The sequence below is a fragment of the Triticum aestivum genome, chromosome 4B (assembly GCF_018294505.1).
Source record: "Triticum aestivum cultivar Chinese Spring chromosome 4B, IWGSC CS RefSeq v2.1, whole genome shotgun sequence".
NCBI classification, from domain to species: Eukaryota; Viridiplantae; Streptophyta; class Magnoliopsida; order Poales; family Poaceae; genus Triticum; species Triticum aestivum.
In genome coordinates this window covers 662,716,654-662,737,150 of record NC_057804.1, presented here as the reverse complement: position 1 = coordinate 662,737,150, position 20,497 = coordinate 662,716,654, and the positions used below count along the sequence as shown (strand labels likewise).

Sequence of the window (20,497 nt, the reverse complement as noted above, 5' to 3'; positions counted from 1 at the left end):
ACTCTTACAACTGTGGAATGGAACAGGTGTACGTGCGTGGGATGAGCACATGGGGGAAGAATTTGACCTAAAGGCGTTGCTGTTCGTGACCATCAATGATTGGCCTGCTCTCAGTAACCTTTCAGGACAGACAAACAAGGGATACCGCGGATGCACGCACTGTTTGGATGATACCGACAGTATATATTTGAATAGTTGTAAGAAGAATGTGTACCTGGGACATCGTCGATTTCTTCCGAGCAGGCATCCCGTAAGAAAGAAAGGCAAGCATTTCAAAGGTGAGGCGGATCACCGGACGAAGCCTCGCCACCGTACTGGTGCTGATGTACATGATATGGTCAAGGATTTGAAGGTGATATTTGGAAAGGGTCCTGGCGGACAACCTGTTCCAAAGGACGCTGACGGACGCGCACCCATGTGGAAGAAGAAATCTATATTTTGGGACCTGCCATATTGGAAAGACCTAGAGGTCCGCTCCGCAATCGACGTGATGCACGTGACGAAGAATCTTTGCGTGACCCTGCTTGGCTTCTTGGGCGTGTATGGGAAGACAAAAGATACACCTGAGGCACGGGAGGACCAGCAACGTATGCACGGAGAAGACGGCATACATCAGGGTCATGCAAGCTACGCTCTTACCAAAGAAGAGAAGGAAATCTTCTTTGAATGCCTGCTCAGTATTAAGGTACCGTCTGGCTTCTCGTCGAATATAAAGGGAATAATAAACATGGCAGAGAAAAAGTTCCAGAACCTAAAGTCTCATGACTGCCACGTGATTATGACGCAACTGCTTCCGGTTGCATTGAGGGGGCTTCTACCGGAAAACGTTCGATTAGCCATTGTGAAGCTATGTGCATTTCTCAATGCAATCTCTCAGAAGGTAATCGATCCAGAAATCATACCAAGGTTACAGAATGATTTGGTGCAATGTCTTGTCAGTTTCGAGTTGGTGTTCCCACCATCCTTCTTCAACATCATGACGCACGTCCTAGTTCACCTATGCGAAGAGATTAACGTTTTGGGTCCTGTATTTCTACACAATATGTTCCCCTTTGAGAGGTTCATGGGAGTCTTAAAGAAATATGTTCATAACCGTGCTAGGCCAGAAGGAAGCATCTCCAAGGGCCATCAAAATGAGGAGGTCATTGAGTTTTGTATTGACTTTATTCCTGACCTTAAGCCGATTGGTGTTCCTGAATCGCGGCATAAGGGCAGACTGGATGGAAAAGGCACGCTAGGAGGGGAACAAATAATATGTATGGACGGACATTCTCTCACTGAAGCACACTACACAGTTCTACAGAATTCCGCCTTGGTGGCTCCGTATATGGATGAACACAAGAATTTGCTACGCTCCAAACACCCGGAGCGGTCTGATGACTGGATTACACGTGAACAAACCAGGAGTTTCGCCAGCTGGTTGCAGACACGTACCATGCATGACACCTCTATTGAAGATGACCTGTACTTGCTGTCCCAGTTACCATCTTCGAATATAATGACTTTCAAAGGGTACGAGATAAATGGTAATACATTTTACACGATCGCCCAAGATAAGAAGAGCACCAACCAAAACAGTGGTGTCCGCTTTGATGCAGAAACCAAGACGGGAAAGGAAACATATTATGGTTATATACAGGACATATGGGAACTTGACTATCGACGTGGTTTAAAGGTCCCTTTGTTTCGGTGCAAATGGGTCAATATGACACGAGGCGGGGTAACGGAAGACCCGCAGTACGGAATGACAACAGTGGATCTCAACAATCTTGCGTATGCAGACGAACCATTCGTCCTAGCCAATGATGTGGCACAGGTTTTCTATGTGAAGGACATGTCTACCAAGCCAAGAAAAAGAAAAGATAAGGAAGCGAATGCATCGTACGATGAGCCAAAGCGGCACATAGTTCTTTCTGGGAAGAGAAACATCGTGGGAGTGGATGACAAGACAGACAAGTCAGAAGATTATGAAAAGTTTGATGAAATTGCTCCATTCACAGTGAATATTGACCCGAGCATCCCGTTAAATGATGAAGATTTTCCATGGTTACGGCGCAAAGGGACACACGCGAAGAAAAAGTTTCACACCCAAAGATCTGGGATGTGATCGGCTTCACTAGCTATCATCACTTTCTTCTGTGTTTCGCACCGAGAGGGGAATCTCTGTAATAGTTAGGGTAGTTATGTGTTTTGGCATTTGAAACGCGAAGAAATTTTATGTGCAAACAAATTCACACTAATTTCAAATAATTCAAAATTTAAACTATTCAAATTTGAAAACTACGGGCACTAACAGAAAGTTTGTAATTTTTTGTACCTAAAGAGGCTGTGTCAGCCTCCGGTCAGGCTATGGCCCCACCATCACCATTTAGTGCCGGTTCGTACCACGAACCGGTACTAATGAGGTTGTGTCAGGTAAGGCTGGGGCCCCACGAGCACCTTTAGTACCGGTTCATGGATGAACCAGACGTAAGCTGTTTTTTAGTCCCACCTCGCGAAGTGAGAGGGACTAGGAGCGGTTTATAAGCCCTGAGTGCAGAGACGATGAAAAAGAGGATCAATGCTCACGTTGCTTAGCTTCAAGCCTTCAGGAATACGGTAGACTGCACGGAGCTATGCGCAGTGCAGTTTACACTATTCCGAAAGGCTTGAAGCAAATTAACGAGCATTGCACCTCTTTTTTATTTTTAATAACTTATTACAACTCCGGACTTCTTCTGTTATGGCAAAAACTAATTGCACGTCGACATTTCTTTTTTTAAGTTATAACTCCAGACTTTGACCATCAAGTTTTGCAGAAAAGAAAAAATAGCAGAAAAGAAAGAAAAACTATAGCTGAAAAGAAAAAAACTATATAAAAAACTACTCAAAAATAAATAGAAGAAAATAAATATAGCAGAAAAGAAAAAACTACTCAGAAATAAATAGAAGAAAAAATAAAGCAGAAAAGAAAAAAATTATATTTGCTATTTTTCAATCGTTTACAAAATGACCGTGAAATTGAAAATCACTACAAAATGAACTCTGAAAATGTTGAATTTTGGCAAACTAGATGAAAAACTACTCACAAATAAATAGAAGAAAATAAATATAACAGAAAAGAAAAAACTATACAAAAAACTACGCAAAAATAAATAGAAGAAAATAAAGCAGAAAAGAAAAAAACTATAAAAAAATTGGGGCGCTGCCCTGTGGGCCTGATAGGCCACAGGTGTGTAATTACAGGCCTTAAAGGCCCAGCAGACTCACAGGGCAGCGCGCAGAGTTTAGGCCCACAAGCCTGCTATACAGAGGAGTTCGAAGTGGTAGCCGCGGCTGGGTTTATAAACCAGTGCGGCTGCCCTTCGCCCGGCGAGGTGGGACTAAACTTTGGGGTGGCAGCGCGAGGCCTTTAGTACCGGTCGTGGCCACAAACCGGTACTAAAGGGGGGGCCTTTAGTACCGGTTTGTGCCACCACCCGGTACTAAAGGGGGTCGCTTCCCGCCGCTTGGGCTGGCCAAAACTGGCCTTTAGTACCGGTTGGTGGCTCCAACCAGTACTAAAGGTGCCTTCTATATATACAACACTTCGAAAATTTCATTCCCCCTCTGTTTCTTCCTCTGTTTCCGTCGTCTCCGTCGCCGCCCCCGTCCTCGTCGCCGCCCTCGTCTCCGTCGCCGCCCCCGTCCCCGTCGCCGCCCTTGTCTCCGTCGCCGCCCCCGTCCCCGTCGCCGCCCCCGTCCCCGTCACCGCCCCCGTATCCGTCGCCGCCCCGGGCCCGTCCCCGTCGCGCCGTCCCCGCGTCGCCGCCCCGGCCCGTCACCGCCCCCGGCCGTCGCCTCACTGTCGCCGTCGCCCCGCTGTGAGCTCTCCCCCTCTAACCCCTCTCCCTTGCCCCCGGCGGCCACCATGGGCGCCGCCCCTCCCCGAGCCCATACACACACACACACTCAAGCATGATGAACACACACACACACACACATATGTATGAATTAATGCATGTACATATTAGTATATACGTATTTTGTATGTTTAATTAGTTTAGATTATTTAGATTATTTTTTTTCACTATTATATATGTATGAATGCATGTTAGATGGATATAATTAGTGTTTAATTAGTATGGAAATTTTTATATAATGTTGTTTTTCAGTTTTTTAATGGATGTATAGAAGTTGTGTTTTCTGTTTTTAGTGTTAGATGCTTAATTAGTATGATAGTATATAGATTTTTGAAATAGTAGAAATGTTAGCAATTTTAGTTATCAAAATCCAATCATTAAAAAATATTACTTTTCGCGGGCATATAGCTAGTATTTGTTCTCGACGATGCCCGGCCCTCATCCTCGCCGTCGACCCGTCCGCGACGACGTCCAGCCGACCCATGTCCGGGACTGGGCTCCGCCGGGCTGGCACTGGGAGGTGCTGCCTGGAGGGGCGCGCCGCTTGATGAGGAACCCGGCCCCGGGTCCCGTCGTCGACCCTGATCTCGTTTGGTGGCGTTCGCGTGGGCCAGTTTCGGTGCGGAGGGACCCGGCCCCGCCGGAGGAGGTATGTCGCCGTGTCAGGGAGGAGGACGAGCACGTCCATCGCTACATGGTTGCGTTAGAGGGCGGCAGGTTCTCCAATACCTGGCAGTATCTTCGGGGATCTCACTTCAGCTATGATCCTGTGAGGGTTCCTTCTCTTTGGGTGTCCACCGCCCGCGCCGCAGGAACCGCGAGTGTCCTAGATTCTTCTGTAGTATTCGATCTTTAATTAGCTAGCCAGTGATGTACTATTCAATATTATATATTATTCGAGACGATGTATTCGAGATTATATCTATTATTCTAGACGAAGTATTCGAGATTATATCTATTATTCGAGACGATGTAATTTGAATACTAAATTGTTTTATATTTCTTTTGAATTAGTTAAATAAAAGCTATGGCAGACAATACCGACAGAGAGGGAGAACAGACCATGTTCGATATGATACGCGGGCCAGATGATGATCAGAATGAAGAAGATTATGACGGCTCCGAATTTCTAAACAACACCGGAGAGGGTGATATGATATTCGATCGCGACGACCGAATTGATGAAGTCATGAACTACGATTATGACGATGACGAAGAACATGTTGATCCTGAAACAACAAAGACCGGCGAGGTATATATATTTATATAAGCAGGTATCTGGTGATCATCACATGTTTTAAATGACTTGAAGATATATTAACGAATCGATCTTTGTTCTTTCAGCCATCCGGATCGAGCAAATCTTCAGGCAAAAGGACGAAACGAGGCCCGAACAAAAAGTTGAAGGAGGGCGTAAAGTACAATATCGAGGCAGTCAGACCTAATGGCGAACCATTAGCGCCTAAGAAGATTGCGGACAAGTTCGTTCGTCAGTGCGGAGTTCTTGTGAAGGACCAACTCCCGATCTCCCTTCAAGAATGGAGAGAGCCAGCAAAAGACAAAGGACAAAAAGGCAAAGAGGACGCTGCTCCACGTCCAGATGTTACTTTTGTCGACAAGAATCAAAAAGATCTGCTTTGGGATACTCTCATGGAACATTTCACCCTACCAGATCATTTCACAGAAGCAGATGTGCAGAAAGTCAAGGACGCTGCTCTTAGGAAGATGGCGGTTGCATTCAAGAACCACAAGAATCGTGAATGGGACAAGTACGTCAAGGGAGGAAGGAAGACTCCAGTATTCGAGGGAACACTAGAGAACCAACGTGCTCATTGGGACGATTTCGTGAAATTCAAGGATTCGGAATTAGCTAAGGAACGGTCGAGAATAAACAAGAAGAATGCCGAAAAAAAGGATAAGTTCCATAAGCTGGGGCCAGGTGGCTATGCGGTGGCAATGCCTAAGTGGGATAAGTCTGAGAAAGAGATGGAGGATGCAGGTGCCACTCCGGTTACTAAGAGCTGGCCCCCCAGGGTCAGGACTTGGTTCTATGCGCATGGGGGGGGAGTTGGACCCGAAGACAGGCAATGTTTCGACGAGGGCAAGTCTGAAGGGAGCCGACGATGCGATACTTGTTGCAATAGAAGAGGCACGATCGGGGGTGTTCCAGCCCAACAGAGAGAACGACGAGCTTACGCGTGCCCTGGGAAATCCTGAACACCCGGGAAGAACACGAGGCAAGGGCGCTATTCCGTGGTATGAGGGGTTTTCAGACTGGAACACCGACTACAGAACCCGTGCGAGAAAGAAGATTGCGGAGGAGAAGAAGAGGAAGATGGAGGAGGAGCAGAGGAAGCGGGACTATGAACGCCTTCAAGGCCTAGAAGCAAGTCAAGCGGAATTGGTAGTCAAATTCCAGCGGCAGCAGGAGCAGATCGACTCACTTACCCAGCAAAGGGGGTCTCAGCAGCTGCAGCAGCTAGCGAATGATCCAGCATTGGATAGCACCGCCCCATCCATGCCGAGAAGCAGCGTGGGTTCCGCCCCGGACGACGCAATGCTGGGTAGATACCCCGTGGATGACATCATGGAGAACACTAGCTGCGAGCTACACGTCAAAATGAAGAACATATCCATGAAGGTGGCGGACGGCGTTGCTTTTCCAGTTACCCCCAAAGCAACCTACCATTGCATCCCGATTCTAGAGCGCTATGCTCGTGTCATGGTTGACGAGGTGGTGCACCCATATTCGGGGCTAGAGCTTGACATTCCTGGAGGTGACGACGAGCGCTTTCTCGGAGACGCCAACCATCCTATCATCCTATGGAAAAAGGATTGCATCATCTTTCGAAGGCCACCGACACCGCGTCATCTGACTCCTCGTCGAAGTCCGCCACCGTGTCAGCAGTCTCCCGCTCCTGCAAGTCCAGCAAGTCCGGCAAAGTGTCAGGCCACTCCTCCTCCTCCAAGTCCGCCACAGCGTCAGACGTCCACTCCTCCTCCAAGTCCGGCACAACCTCAGGCCACTCCTCCTCCAAGTCCAGCACAGCTTCAGGCGGCCACTCCTCCTCGTCCAACTCAGCCCCATCAGCCGGTGTCTCCGCCGCCTCAGCAATCGTAGAAGAGACACCCCGCAGCTATGGTGCGTAGCGGTACGAGTCGAGGTAGTACAGGAAGTACAGGCAGAGGCAAGCGATATAAATATGGTCCAAGCCTCATGCCTCTTCCGCAGAGGTCTTATGACAGGTCCGAGGAGGAAATCGCAGCCATATCGAAGTCCGAGCTGGAAGCCCATTTTGCACCGAAACCGCCACCGCCGCCAAGGGAAAAAGTTCCTGAGGAAACGATTGACCACTTCATTCGTATGGCTCAACCACCAGCTCCCAAGCCTGTTGACACAGACTATGAGCGCCACATCAGGAAGTTAAATCGAGCACGTCTACGTAAGGAGGCGAGCTCGGGATCGAGAAAACAAGAAGCAGCTGTCAAAAAATGCGGGAAAACCATTCTCCAGCTGGGAGAACAGGCGGCGCAATCGATCCCCTCGCTTGTTGTGCCAACAACACGTGACAGTACGCGCGCCCAATATTATTGTGGGCAAACAGTTTACGTTCCCGAGGTGGGCAATGTGGTAATAACGGAGGACCATATAATGCAGGCTGAAGTTCTCAAAATCACTGTTGGACAACTCCTCGAGATCGAGCCCATGCCTGTGCTTAGAGAGGATGAAATAAAACGGAAATATGTCCGGGGCCAACCTTTGGTCGAGCCAGACAAGGTCAAGAACCTCCCAACGAGAATGTATGAATTGCATCAATGGTACATGAACATTACCAAGATTTCCGATCGATTGTCCCTCATGGTGAATGTCAAGGAGGAGCATTACTTCCATGAGAAAGCTGTGTCCGTTGAGTATTCTGAATGTTTCAGTTATACAATCAAGACGCACTCGACAAATCTATCGTCAGTTGCTATTGTCTGTAAGTGATTTCTTTCTGTAATTTAAGTCTCAAGCTAGCTGTAGTGATCCTTTTGATCAATCATTACCTGTAATTATCATCACTATATTCTTTTCTGTGGTATTATATGTAGGATGAAGATGTATGAAATGAGAAAAGGTGGACGCTTTGGCATTGGGTTCATTGACCCAAACACCGTTAATGAATACACATGGAAAATAAATCCACGTCATCAAAAGGCCGTAGAGGACAACATGCTAGAGTTCTTGAAGCGCGTCAAATACAATGAAGATATACTACTTCCTTACAACTTCCAGTGAGTCACACTGTCTTGTACTACAAATTCTCTGTTTTTGTCTACTAGCTAGCTACATGTTTTTGCTTACATATGCCCGCTTAATTAAGACATGCAAACGTGTGTGCATGCAGATTTCACTGGGTCTTGTGTATCATTAAAGTTGACGCCGGAACAGTTGAAATACTGGACTCACTACTCAAAGAAAAAACTGACTATAACATCTTGTTTGGGATAGTCAACAGGTAATTTCAATCATTATTAACTATATATCTCGGCCTATTTAGTTCGTCATTTTCATGATATGAACTATTTAATAACCCCTTTATTCATTTTCTTTGTCGGCGGACAGGGCTTGGGCAAGGTTCATCAGCGTGACCCCAGGAGAATGAAAAAAAAGCTTAAATGGTTTCGACCCAAGGTAAGTAATTAAGTAGTACTAGCTAGCTAGCTAGCTGCCATCTCTTTAATTATCATGCTTGATTAATTATTATCTGATCAAATTCCATTCTCGTAAAGGCCCTGAAGCAGGCGCAGGGGACTGATCTGTGTGCATTCTGCGTTTGCGAGAACATTCGCATGATGGCGTCCGAAAGGAGCAGATCTCAAAGACAGGAATGGGTACGCTTGTCAAAACACTATTCCCAATTTTTACACCATTATCGATATCTAGTCACACAACTAATACACATGCATATTGATCTCCTTCTTAACAGTTCACAGAGGTGCGGGACAAGCTCCTAGAAACGGAGCGCGTAGAAGCACTTCAAGAGGAAATAGCGGGATTTTTGCTCGACCAGGTCATAAATCCTAAGGGAGAATACTATTACCCGCTACCACCCCATGAAAACCACTTCCAATTGTCATCGTGCTCCGAAGGCACCAATTAGGCTAATGCCACTGGCTCCGAAGGCAACATGCATATGTAGGAGAAATTGTATATAGCTATACATGTGTTTATGTGTGAATTGATTAATATGATGGTTTGTGAGACACTGATGATATATATATATATATATATGTATATATATATATATATGCATATATATATATATATATATGTATATATATATATGTATATATATATGCATAACGTGTACAATGTGTAGTATCGTAAAATACCAGCAAACGAAAAAGAATTAAAATGGAAACACAAAATTAAATGAAAAAGAAATCATAAAACTAAAAAAAAGCCCAAACCTTATAGTACCGGTTGGTCTTACCAACCGGTACTAAATGGCTCCAGGCCCCTGGAGCTGGCTCGTGCCACGTGGTTTCCCTTTAGCACCGGTTCATGTTGAACCGGTACTAAGGGGGGGGGGGGGCTTTAGTGCCCACACTTTAGTGCCGGTTATGGAACCGGCACTAAAGGGCCTTACGAACCGGTGCTATTGCCCGGTTCTGCACTAGTGCAACACGCGATAGTACTTTCTTGTCTCAAACTTCCACAGGGCAACAAGCCAATATCAATGGTGATACCCCTCTCTCGCTCAACCTTCATCTTGCCAAGCACCCACGTGTAGTTGAATGATATCTTGTTCATCTCAGCACCTTCCCAATCCAACCTCTCGATCACACGCTTGTCAATACCTCCAAGCTTGTACATAAGATGGCTAGTGGTGGTCAACTTGCCAGAGTCGAGATGCCAAATGACGACAATGTTGATGCGAGTCTTCTTGCCAATGGCTGAAGCAAACTGCGTGATCAAATTAAACATGTGTTAGAACACAGGATCAACATAACATAATGAACTGTTTGTCAGGATTAATATATCAAATGACCCTATGTATAGGAACTCCATGGGTTTAATCAGATAGGGTACACTTAGTTATATCCAATGAACAGTGAACTGAAATCCAAGTTTACAAACATTATGTGGGCAACTGATTTGCTAGCCGCAACAGCCAGCAAATGCATATAGGAGCAATGCATAAGAAATATCATGTGGAGAACACCAAAATGGCAAGCACCTGGCAAATCTATGGTCATTTATTAACAGCATGTAACTAACAAATCCAAATAGATTAATTTAGTTGTAAAAATGATTCCAAAGTAACCAGATTTCCCCATTATCAACATATAAAAGAATACTACTGCATGACCTTACAAAAAGCTTTGCCAGCATGGCTAACCATTTTATTATGTATCTCAGCAACCGAAGTTCAAGTCATGAACTCGATGTAGTAAAGAAACTACTAAAATGGTTTTCTTAAAAGAAAGCTTCATAAAGGAGAGGAACCAGCAGCTTATGTATGTCGGAACCAAAGAGGAAGCAAATACCGGAATGGCAGGGTATTAGACGTTAGAGTGAGCACCCGAGCATGCAGAGCTTTGCCGACTAAACTTGTGCCAGACAACTCTGTGGTCCAGGAAGGTACCCCAACAACAGTGCTACAAATGTGAGCAAAAACCAGTCACTAGTACTCAAGGCAGGGAAACTAAAAAGATGGTTTGTCAAGCATTAAGATAGACATATAATAATCTGAAAATATTGAGATAGACAGGAGCAGTCAAAGCTTATCAGGAACTCCAAAACAAGCGAAGTTTGGGTACAGGAAATTTATAATAATCTAAATGCACAATGATGCCATCAATTCAGTTATTCAGTTTGGTTTTTAGCTTATGGAACAGATGGTCCACACAGAGCACTTGAAGGTCGTCCAAAGTATTTAAACATTCTTGACAGAGTGAGACGTAAGCAATTGAGTCATTTGTGTTAAGTACAAAACTGTGTCCTATTATAAAGCATATAAAATGGGATTAAGCCTGGGAATAGTTTCACATCCAGACCAAATCCAGCCCATTCCATGTGAATATACGCCCAGGATCCAAATTAAACCGATCCAAAAAGAGCCAGCTAGAACCCAAACCAAACCAAACTGCAGATTTTTTCAACCCAATCCAATTCAAACCGTTTCTCATTTTTGGATTGAATCCACAAACTCAAACCATGGATAAATTGGTACAGCTTCTCAGTAAACTGAACTAGTACAGCTTGTGTCCAATTTTGTACAGACTAATCTCAAATTTCTGAAAAAATGGAAAGAACATGGTCCAGAGGGATGAGGACCAAGGTGGGATGGAGCATCCGGGGAACGTGGAGGCGATGGCAGCTTCGATTTCGGGCGGCGCACCGGCAGGGAGGCGGCGGCAGCTTCTGTTCCTGGCGCGCATCAGCTGGGAGACGGCGGCAGCTATGAGTGGGCGTGCACGGCGGTGAAGTCGGCAGGCGCTTCTGCAGCGGCGGATGGGTGAGGGAGGCTGCGATCGGAGCTCCAGCGGCCGGCGCCGGCGATCCCTATCCCGACTGGAAGCCTGGAAGTATTGGTCGGCGTCTCGTGTAAGGTAGATTTGGTTGCTCTACTGGTTTTCTACGTAGACAGAAACCGGCCTGAGACCGATTTGTCTCAGTCCAGACCAAACCAAACAAATCTACTAATTACTAAAGCCCAGACCAAACCAAATTGAAACAGGGCCTCAGCCCATTACAACCAAACTTAGGCAGCCCAATGAATAAACCAAATTAAAACTATGGTTTGAGACCAAACCATTCCCAGGTTTAAATGGGATGGTCCAGGTGAGTTCGTTGTTGGCGCAAGGCAAGGAGAGAAAAAAAAGTCATGATTCTCTTGCATCTCAAATTTTCAAAACATCAAAACTGGCAATATGCTTTTCTCTTAGACCACATCCATGATTCTTCAAAATTTTGCGCAGGTGAAAAAATAAATCTTGCTTTTCCTTTACCTCAGCTTCCTCTTCATGAGGAACATCACAATTACATATATATATAGGTCAAAGAATGACAAGCTCACAGTAGATGTACAGAAGAAAAGGCCATACCATAGCTTCAACACCCCTGGAAGAAGCTATGGAATTACGATCTCTATCATCAAACGACAAATTACACAAGGCATAAAGCTTTTTGTCTAATTGAAGCATGAAAAAAAAATTACCCAGTTGTAATTTGTGGCAAATTCAAGGAGAAAGCTGTAACATAAGTGTGGCAAATTCAAGGAAAAAACTACATTAGTGTCAAAAAGGCTCTTATATTGTGGGATGGAGGGAGTAGTTCAAAAGCTTGACGCAAGAAAAAACTACAAAAAAAAAAACAGAACACTAGCCCAAACTAATAGAAACAGAAACAACATCACTACATAAGAGTTGAGCCAAATCTATGACATTGGCCAACAATCTGAAACATGGCGGATGCTCAACCTTGCCTCCTAGCTGAAGATCCACTGCCACTCCCAGTAGTACCTTCCATTCACCAGCATTCATCATGCTCGTGTCAACTTAATGTTGCCATGTGGTTGCACATAATATGCAAATGATTTGAAGTCTAGGCACGAGCACTAAGCCAGTACTAATAATAAGCCAAACATATGCAGTGGTAGTGAGCGATGGATTGAAATACTTGTACTAAAAAAATATCTCAAACCCCATAGCTTGCTACAGATGTTCAAAATTTCACAAGATTCTGTCATGAAAGGCATGGTCCATTGTTGTTTTAATCCACTGCAAATGTATGTATGATAGTTCAACAAGAGCTAACTTGCATTAGAAAGTATAAATAGATGAAGAAAATAGAATAACTAATTATTGCGTAGCCATCACCACACTACACATGTGTCTTATTAGATTGTGGTGCTAGAGAGAAGACCAGTGACTCACCAAACCGAGGATGATGTGGCCACCTCCGCCATAGATGCGGGTAAACCATTCTCATCATGCTGCGGGAAGCCGAGGTACATGTGTGTAATGTTTGCATTACTCCAGATAGTCCTTTTTTGTCAAACTAGCTGAGATGGACCAAGGTAACCAGAATTCCCGGAGGCATCAACTGTACCCTAAAAACGAGAGGAGCAACTCATCAAATTATAAATCTTATAGAATGCCATTGTGGTATAGGTAGGATTGTCACATACATACCTATTATCAAAGAAAGAAAATAGCATTTTAAAGGGTATGGTTGTTTTTAAATGTTATGAAGCAGGCAAGCTTCATTAACATAAAGTGCTTTGAAAAAAATATACTTCTTCCATGTCATTCTGTCATGTGTATTTTTGGTCTACCACAGGGATCAAGGAAACCATGAAGGAAACGACCATGGTAGGGCAGCCATAAATTTACAGCCACGAATAAGAGAGAATAGTTAATATGTGTGGTTTATAAAACAAAGTAGATATTGCCCAGCCATTGGAGAACTGAGGTTTTAGAATACTATATTTTTGTAAATATTGTGCTGGCATAGCCTGAACATGTCAATCAGTAAAAACACCAGCCATTAACCGCAACCATAGACCACAAGCACTACATCATCGGCTTGATGGCTGGCACATAGCAGTCCGGAAAGCTAGCTCACAAGGCAGATAGAGGAGGAAAGAGAAACCATGGAGGCATGGACTCACCTTAGTAGTTGTAGCTAATGAGGCAGTCATGGGAGCTCATGGGAGCTCAGATCATCACGACATGTACGAACTGCTAGATGGTCTCGGTGTCGAGTGCCTTTAGCTTGACAACCGACTCCACATGGGCCTTATGCATATCAAAGTTCCCCAGCCTGTAACAACCATGACTTCCAGGTTTTTATTTCTTCATCTATGCTCTCCTGTAATATTGAAACATCTGAGTCAAGCCACTCATGAATGGACACAAAACAAAATGGTAGCATAACAATATTTGAGATCAGTCAACATATATCCATGCTACAACAAAATGGAACCTTTATTCTATCATTTACCCAGATAAGATAGACCAAGACCTCACATCATAAATCTGACATAAATAATATGACTGGAGATAGATATGCTAAATCCCACTCCCTTTGTTCGGAATTAGCTGTCACTGAAATGAGTGAATCTACACACTAAAACGCGACTAGATACACTCATTTCAGACACAATTAATTCCAAATGGAGGTAGTACCAATTAAGAATCATAGTTCACCAAACAAAAAAAAACTAAGAATCACAGTAGCGTGATTAATAAAGGCTACAAAATAAGCATGAGTATATTATGGGTAGAAACACTGAAATTAACAAGAGTATATTGACACCATCGACGCATTTGGTTCGATCAGTTTGGCGCGCTTCCTGATACCCCCGCTTTTGGAAACGATAGACAGCGTTTGTTTCGCCTACTACATATTCGCTAACCACGTTTCCTGATACGCTTCTTCGCGGAGTCAAAAACAGTCGAACGTCGGGTGATTGGGAAACCGGGCCCAACCGCATGAACCAAACAAAGCTCGTATCTAGTAAAACGAGATCGGAAGGAGAGCTTCCCGAAACCGAAGCCCATTACGTTACCTGACCGTGAACCAAATGCGTCGCATGATTTTATTAAATGCACAATCCTACTAAGAACATTGTTTGGATCAACAGAGAGGAGATATGTGCTCAACCGTACAACAAACTGTCGATTCAGGTGGGAGCGATGCGAACATGGCAGAGAAACCAGAGGCCGCACCTCTCACAACACACCATTGTGGAGGTGGACTTGGTCTTAGGCGGCAGTGGCCACCTCATTATGTGGCATGCCCCTTGGTGCTGGCGGGATGCCTACGAGGTCAGACTCGCCCAGGAGCTTGCTATCCATTGCCATCTCAACCACACCTTCCAAGTTCCAACAAGGATACCCACTTGCGTCTGGTTGTCAACAGCAGTTGGCAACACCTGCAGTTGAGAACATACATAGCTTAGTATGCCGCCAAAACAATATGGACATGGCAAGCAAGCTAATAGAGATCAGTTGGACAAACTGCCAAGTTCTTCTATTCTACTCCCTATGCAAAGAAACATAAGAGCTCTTATATTTCTTTACAGGGGGAGTATAATGGAAAATTTTAATATTCTACTCCCTCTGTTCACAATTATAAGATGTTCTACCCCCAATACATCAACAAAGCAAAGATGGTGAACATGATCAGAAAAGGAGCCTTAATAATCTAATGTAAAACCAAGCAAGCCAAGTACTACTGCACAGTACTTAGAATTATAAAACATGAAGTTGTTTACTCGTTAACATCCACACACTACATCATAGTGTTAACAGAATATACACTTGATCATAAGAGTAGCTCCAGAATAGTGGAGGTAGTTTAGGCTACCATAGTAGTAACTAAACAAGGTCTAGAAGACAGAAACTATGATCTGGAATTTATCCAGCATAAAAGAAATCCCTTACTAATTACAAATTGCACAGAATAGAGACAAACACTTTGATGTATCAACAACAAAATAGAGCTTCAAAGCTCACGTTACTGTCTGTAGGAGATGAGTTCCTGCGAAGGACCAAACAAATTAGAGCTAATTTAGCTCTGATATCATAGAAATCAAGAAGCAGACATGTGACATCCAAAAAACCCTAGAAGTCGCTATAGCATATTGGCTAGCATGAAATTCACCAGGGCGAGGCAATACTGGTAGGGCAGTGCAAGGTACTGTACAGATCAACCAAAAAGAATCCAACTGTACAGATCAACCAAGTAAATAGGATCCAACAGAGGCGAGAGAGGTCACCTTACGCACAGCTGGGGACTTCCTTGTCGTGATGTTGAGCACCTTGGTGGGCATCCTAACGGGGCCCACAACCGACAGCTGCGGGTCCTTGACTCCCTTCATGACCACTACTGGTCGCTGATAGTCACCTCAACATCTCGATAGTGATCTCCTGGACAACATCCAGGGAGCTGACGAGGTCGATGACCCCCTTGTGCACCCGCATCTCAAACCTCTACTAGGTGTTGGTACCTGATTAGAAAGCAAGACAGCATTGTTATACTCGAGTTTATTTATTTACGATAACAAATAGGTAACTGATTTGGGACTGGCTGAACCTTGGTTTTTAAAAGTCTTGATTTTGAAACATACTCCCTCCATCTCATATTAGGTGTCGCTGAAATAGATGTATCTAGACATATTACAATGCTAAATACAACCGTTTGAGCGACAACTAATTTGGAACAGAGGGAGTATATCAGAAGATACATATGGAATAATTATTTGCTCGGCACATTGCCAAAGTACAATAATTTTATTCTTGGTGAAGACCTTGTCCGTCCTAACCCGAATGCTAGTTTACAACCCTCCTTTGATTCAATGGAGAAGTGAAAAGCTGGGTCGCAACACCAACATTACTCCAGTGCAGGACAAAATTATTTAGGTCCAGTTATATTACTGCTTTTTTACTTTAGTATCAGCATTCAAGTTTAGCTTATATTTCTTCCAAACTCTTCTGAGCTCAGTATAATTGTACACCATATCTTGGACTACAAAACAAACCGAACATCATAAATTTAGAATGAATTTGGGTTTCTGCAAGCTAAAGCATCTATAGTATGTGTACTATCTATTCTTGGTTAAAGCACCAATAATATGATTTGTTTGTAGCAACCAAACTTCACAAGTCGTAAGCCTTGTTAGGAGTATTTCAAATGCATATGAACCGAAGAAAACGAGTGGTGTTTAACAAAAATAAATTTTCTGATTCGTGAAAATCACAAACAAGTAGGACAATAATACACTCAGTTTGTGACACTCGGAATCATGAAATCAGAACCAGCAATCTCATTCAACTCTATTTATCACGACATGAACATAACAGTACACATCTGACGTCTAGACGGCCAGCGCAAAGCAAAGCAGATCACTTATCACACAGATGTAACGATTCATGACAAAAGCCTCTCTTGTTACTTGTAGGGCAGGGGGTTTCCAAACAGATTACAGCTTATTTGCTTGGCACTAATACTCTAGAATTGATTGGAGAAGCACAAATGTCAATGTAAAAACCCTAGACGGCCGGCACAAACTTGAGGTCACCACGGCTCGATGTCCGCGCACACACAAAGCATGAGGCAGAGCAGTGACTCGTCACCTGTGCGTATGCAGGGGAGGAAGACGAATCGTGGCAGGGAAGAAGAGTCCCCATCAATCAATCCAATCGCTGTGGTCTGTCGAAGAAGAAGGACCACACACATTAGGGCAGACAGATCAAAACAGAAACAGAAACAGAAACAAACAGAGGGGGACAAAAAAGTCACCTCTTAGCAACAGATTGTGGTGACCTCACCAGTTGGAGCAGCTTCTCCTTGCCCTCGAACTGCACAAGAAAACACATCAGATGCGGACATGAAGTAAACCAGAAGAAGGGTAGAAGAGGAGGGACGCATACCTCCTGTAGGAGAGGGTGTGCGGATCCTGCGCTGCACCCGACGCCTGCAGCATGAGTTGTGCTAAAAACATGGTGTATTATACATGAAGAAATTATAATCTCTAGCACTGATTTTTCTGTACAAAACAAACATTTACTCATTAACACAAAATGTAGCAAAAGATCAGTCTTAGCTTTTGCAAGCAGAACAGATAAGAAAATTGCAGAAAAAAGGTTCAGTCCGAAAGACCATATAATTAACATGCAATGGTAGCTGCTTGGCTATTTCATCAATTCGTTTTTATCTGGTTTATTTATCATAGAAAGAGCCTGTATTCCTACTCTAGCATACTTGATATAGCATATTTGCCATACAAGAAAAAGAGCATCTGAACTAATCTCGATCACTGAAACCAGTCTAGACCGAAATATGAATCTTTCAGACTTGAATCGTCCAGGGAGCAAACATGAAGGTCTTGATGAACAAAATATAGCAGACCAGTGAGAATAACATCCGCTAAAAGTGCATTCGTATGAAAGGTAGTGACTGCTTTAGCAAGATTATAAAATCTCAGGTGGCTGGGAACAAGCCATGCTAGAAAAGATTGTTTTAGTATTCATTGTTCTTGTTGTGGAAAGAACACATCTAACATGTAGACGGCCAGCGCAAAGCACAGCAGTTTACTTATCACACACATATGTGATGATCCGTGAAAAAAGCCTCCTTTTAGTTACTTGTAGCAACACAAGCCCTTGTAGGAGAGGGGGTTTCCAAACAGATTACAACAGCTTATTTTGTCGGCACTAGAACTGTAGGATATGAATTCGAGGAGCAGAAACTTGAATGTACAACCCTAGCACAAAATTGAGGTCACCACTGCTGGATGGCCGCGGGCACGCAGTATATGATGATGTATACGCACTACTGTCCAGGTAAAAAATGTGTACAATGAGAAGGGCGATGTGTTTAATAACATTGAAAATAAGTGCAAGGCACTCATGTTCAGATAGATTATTCAGTAGTAAGTGGAAACTGAGGTAGTGGTGGCAGATTCATAAGAGCATACAGTATAAGCTGGACTTGTTAATGCTGCTGTGCTGATCAGTTCAGAAAGGTACGGTGTAGAAAGGTGTACAGAGCATGAGGGAGAGCATCACCTGTGCCTATGCTGAGGAGGAAAACAATCGAATCATGGCAGGGCGGGAGGGAGATTGAAGCAAGGTCACGTCTTGGCAAGAGATGGTGGTGACCTTTGGTTGTCATCCTCACCAGATCCCCCCCGAACTGCACACCCATAAGCGAACACATCAGGGGCACACATGAAGAAAACCATGAAGAAGGGGAGATTACAAGAGGAAGGATGCGTACCTCCTGTAGTGGATGGTGCGGATTCCTGTGCTGCACCCTCGGTCGCTATGGCCGCCGTCTAGGGTTCCGAGCGCTGAGGAGCTTGGAGGAGAAGGCTGCGGTGGCGGTGGGAGCAGGGAGCCGGACCGGATCGGATCAGATCGGATCGGATCGGCTCGTGTGCGATTGCAAGGAGGAGGGCACCGGAGGCGGCGTTGGGGCCACGGCCGGCGGGAGGAGGGGTAGGCTGCGCGCGTGTTCGGGGAGAGGAGGAGGTCGGTGGCGGCGACTTGCGTGCGTGGGGAGAGGAGGAGGGTGTCTTCAGCGGCGGCGGTGTTGGAGGAGAGGAGTCGTCGTCGCTGGCGGCGGCGGCGGAATCGGGAGAGGAGACAGCGTCGGGGTTGGGTGAGAGGAGGAGGAGGTATCCGCTCAGCTTGGTTGGGTGGGGATCATGGTTTTCAATTTCAGTTTTAGAAAAATTTCAGCACCAACCGAATTCACTGAAATTCAGTGAATTTCAGTGATTTCAGTTTCCGTTTCAGCCAAATGACTGAAATATTCACTTGAATTCAATTGAAATTTTGAAAAAAATTAAAAAATATTTTAAAAAATATTGGAATTGTTGTGCTATACTGAAATTGCTGAAATATTTTGGCCGAAACATAATATTTCAGTGTCTACTGAAATTACAGAAATTCAGTGAATTTCACCGAAATCTCACTGAAAGTGAAAACCATGGTGGGGATAAAGGTGGTTTTTTTCTTCTTCATTTTAGTCGATCGATTCAACTCCTATTATGACTGCGCGCGAAAATTCCGGGCCTTTGACGAGTGCGCGAGCTCCACATAATTCAAGAGAGATTGGCGCTTGGGAGCCTTAAATATCTCGAGATAAGGGCCGGCGTTGACTTTGATCTGCGTTCTCATTCGTCAACTCGTCCTTCTCAAGGATTGCCCCCATCGAATCGATCTCAGTCATCCATCTTTTCTAGATCCGACGGCAGGGGCTCCACGTCACGCGGATAACGCCTAGTAAATGAAACCCATCAAATGTTCCCCACGAGTTGTGTTTCGTACGGTACGGTATGGTATGGATTCCTGGTGCATGGATGCACGTACGAGGTCAGGTGGGGTGGTCGTGGCCGTGGCCGCGGCCGCGGTAGAGGGAGTAGCTATGAGGTTGCATCCGCATCATGCATGCCGGGTGGGAGTTGAAGGGACGAGTCGAGGGTTGTGTGGTACTGACAGGATCGGAGGAGATAGGGAAGATGGGTGGCAGCAAAGCGTGTGTGGGCTTAGGTGGCGAGTTGCACGGCCCTAGCCAAGGGCGTAGCAGAGGATAGACTCGGGTCGGGCGGCAGGGTCGTTCCTCAAGGGAGTAGAAGAAAAGATGTGATCTCTGTTAGACGTACGGTACTGCAACTGTAATTGTAAGGCGGGTGGCGCACGGACCGGCCGGAGATGGAAGAGACGAGAGGTCGCCGGCGACGAGAGCCGTGCGCGTCAGGCATGCTCCTAGGAAGTGATGCGTACCTCCTGTAGTGGATGGTGCGCATTCCTGTGCTGCACCCTCGGTCGCCATGGCCGCCGTCTAGGTTTCCAAGCGCTGAGGAGGTTGGAGGAGAAGGCTGCGGTGGCGGTCGGATCGGATCGGCTCGGCTCGTGTGTATGTGGAAGGAGGAGCGCACCGGAGGCGGCGTTGGGGCCGCGGCCGGCGGGAGGAGGGATAGGCTGCGCGCGCGTTTGGGGAGAGGCCGATGCCGGCGATGGCGGCCGCGTGCGCGCGTGGGGAGAGGAGGGTGCCGTCGACGACGGCGGCGGAATCGGGAGGGAAGACGGCGTCGGGGTTGGGTTAGAGGAGG

At 45.2% G+C, this 20,497-nt stretch overlaps 1 long non-coding RNA gene across 1 annotated transcript; it reads right to left on the bottom strand.

Moving 5' to 3' along the window:
• Nucleotides 1–9,457: 9,457 nt before the first annotated feature.
• LOC123089760 (uncharacterized) lies at nt 9,458–19,078 on the bottom strand. Its single transcript, XR_006442373.1, has 11 exons — nt 18,658–19,078; nt 18,447–18,573; nt 17,310–17,425; nt 17,179–17,237; nt 17,013–17,088; nt 15,656–15,886; nt 14,544–14,809; nt 13,544–13,743; nt 12,807–12,982; nt 10,416–10,526; nt 9,458–9,831 (listed from the first exon to the last, which is right to left on the bottom strand). It is a non-coding gene; the product is annotated as an uncharacterized lncRNA (long non-coding RNA).
• Between the last annotated feature and the right edge of the window lie 1,419 nt (nt 19,079–20,497).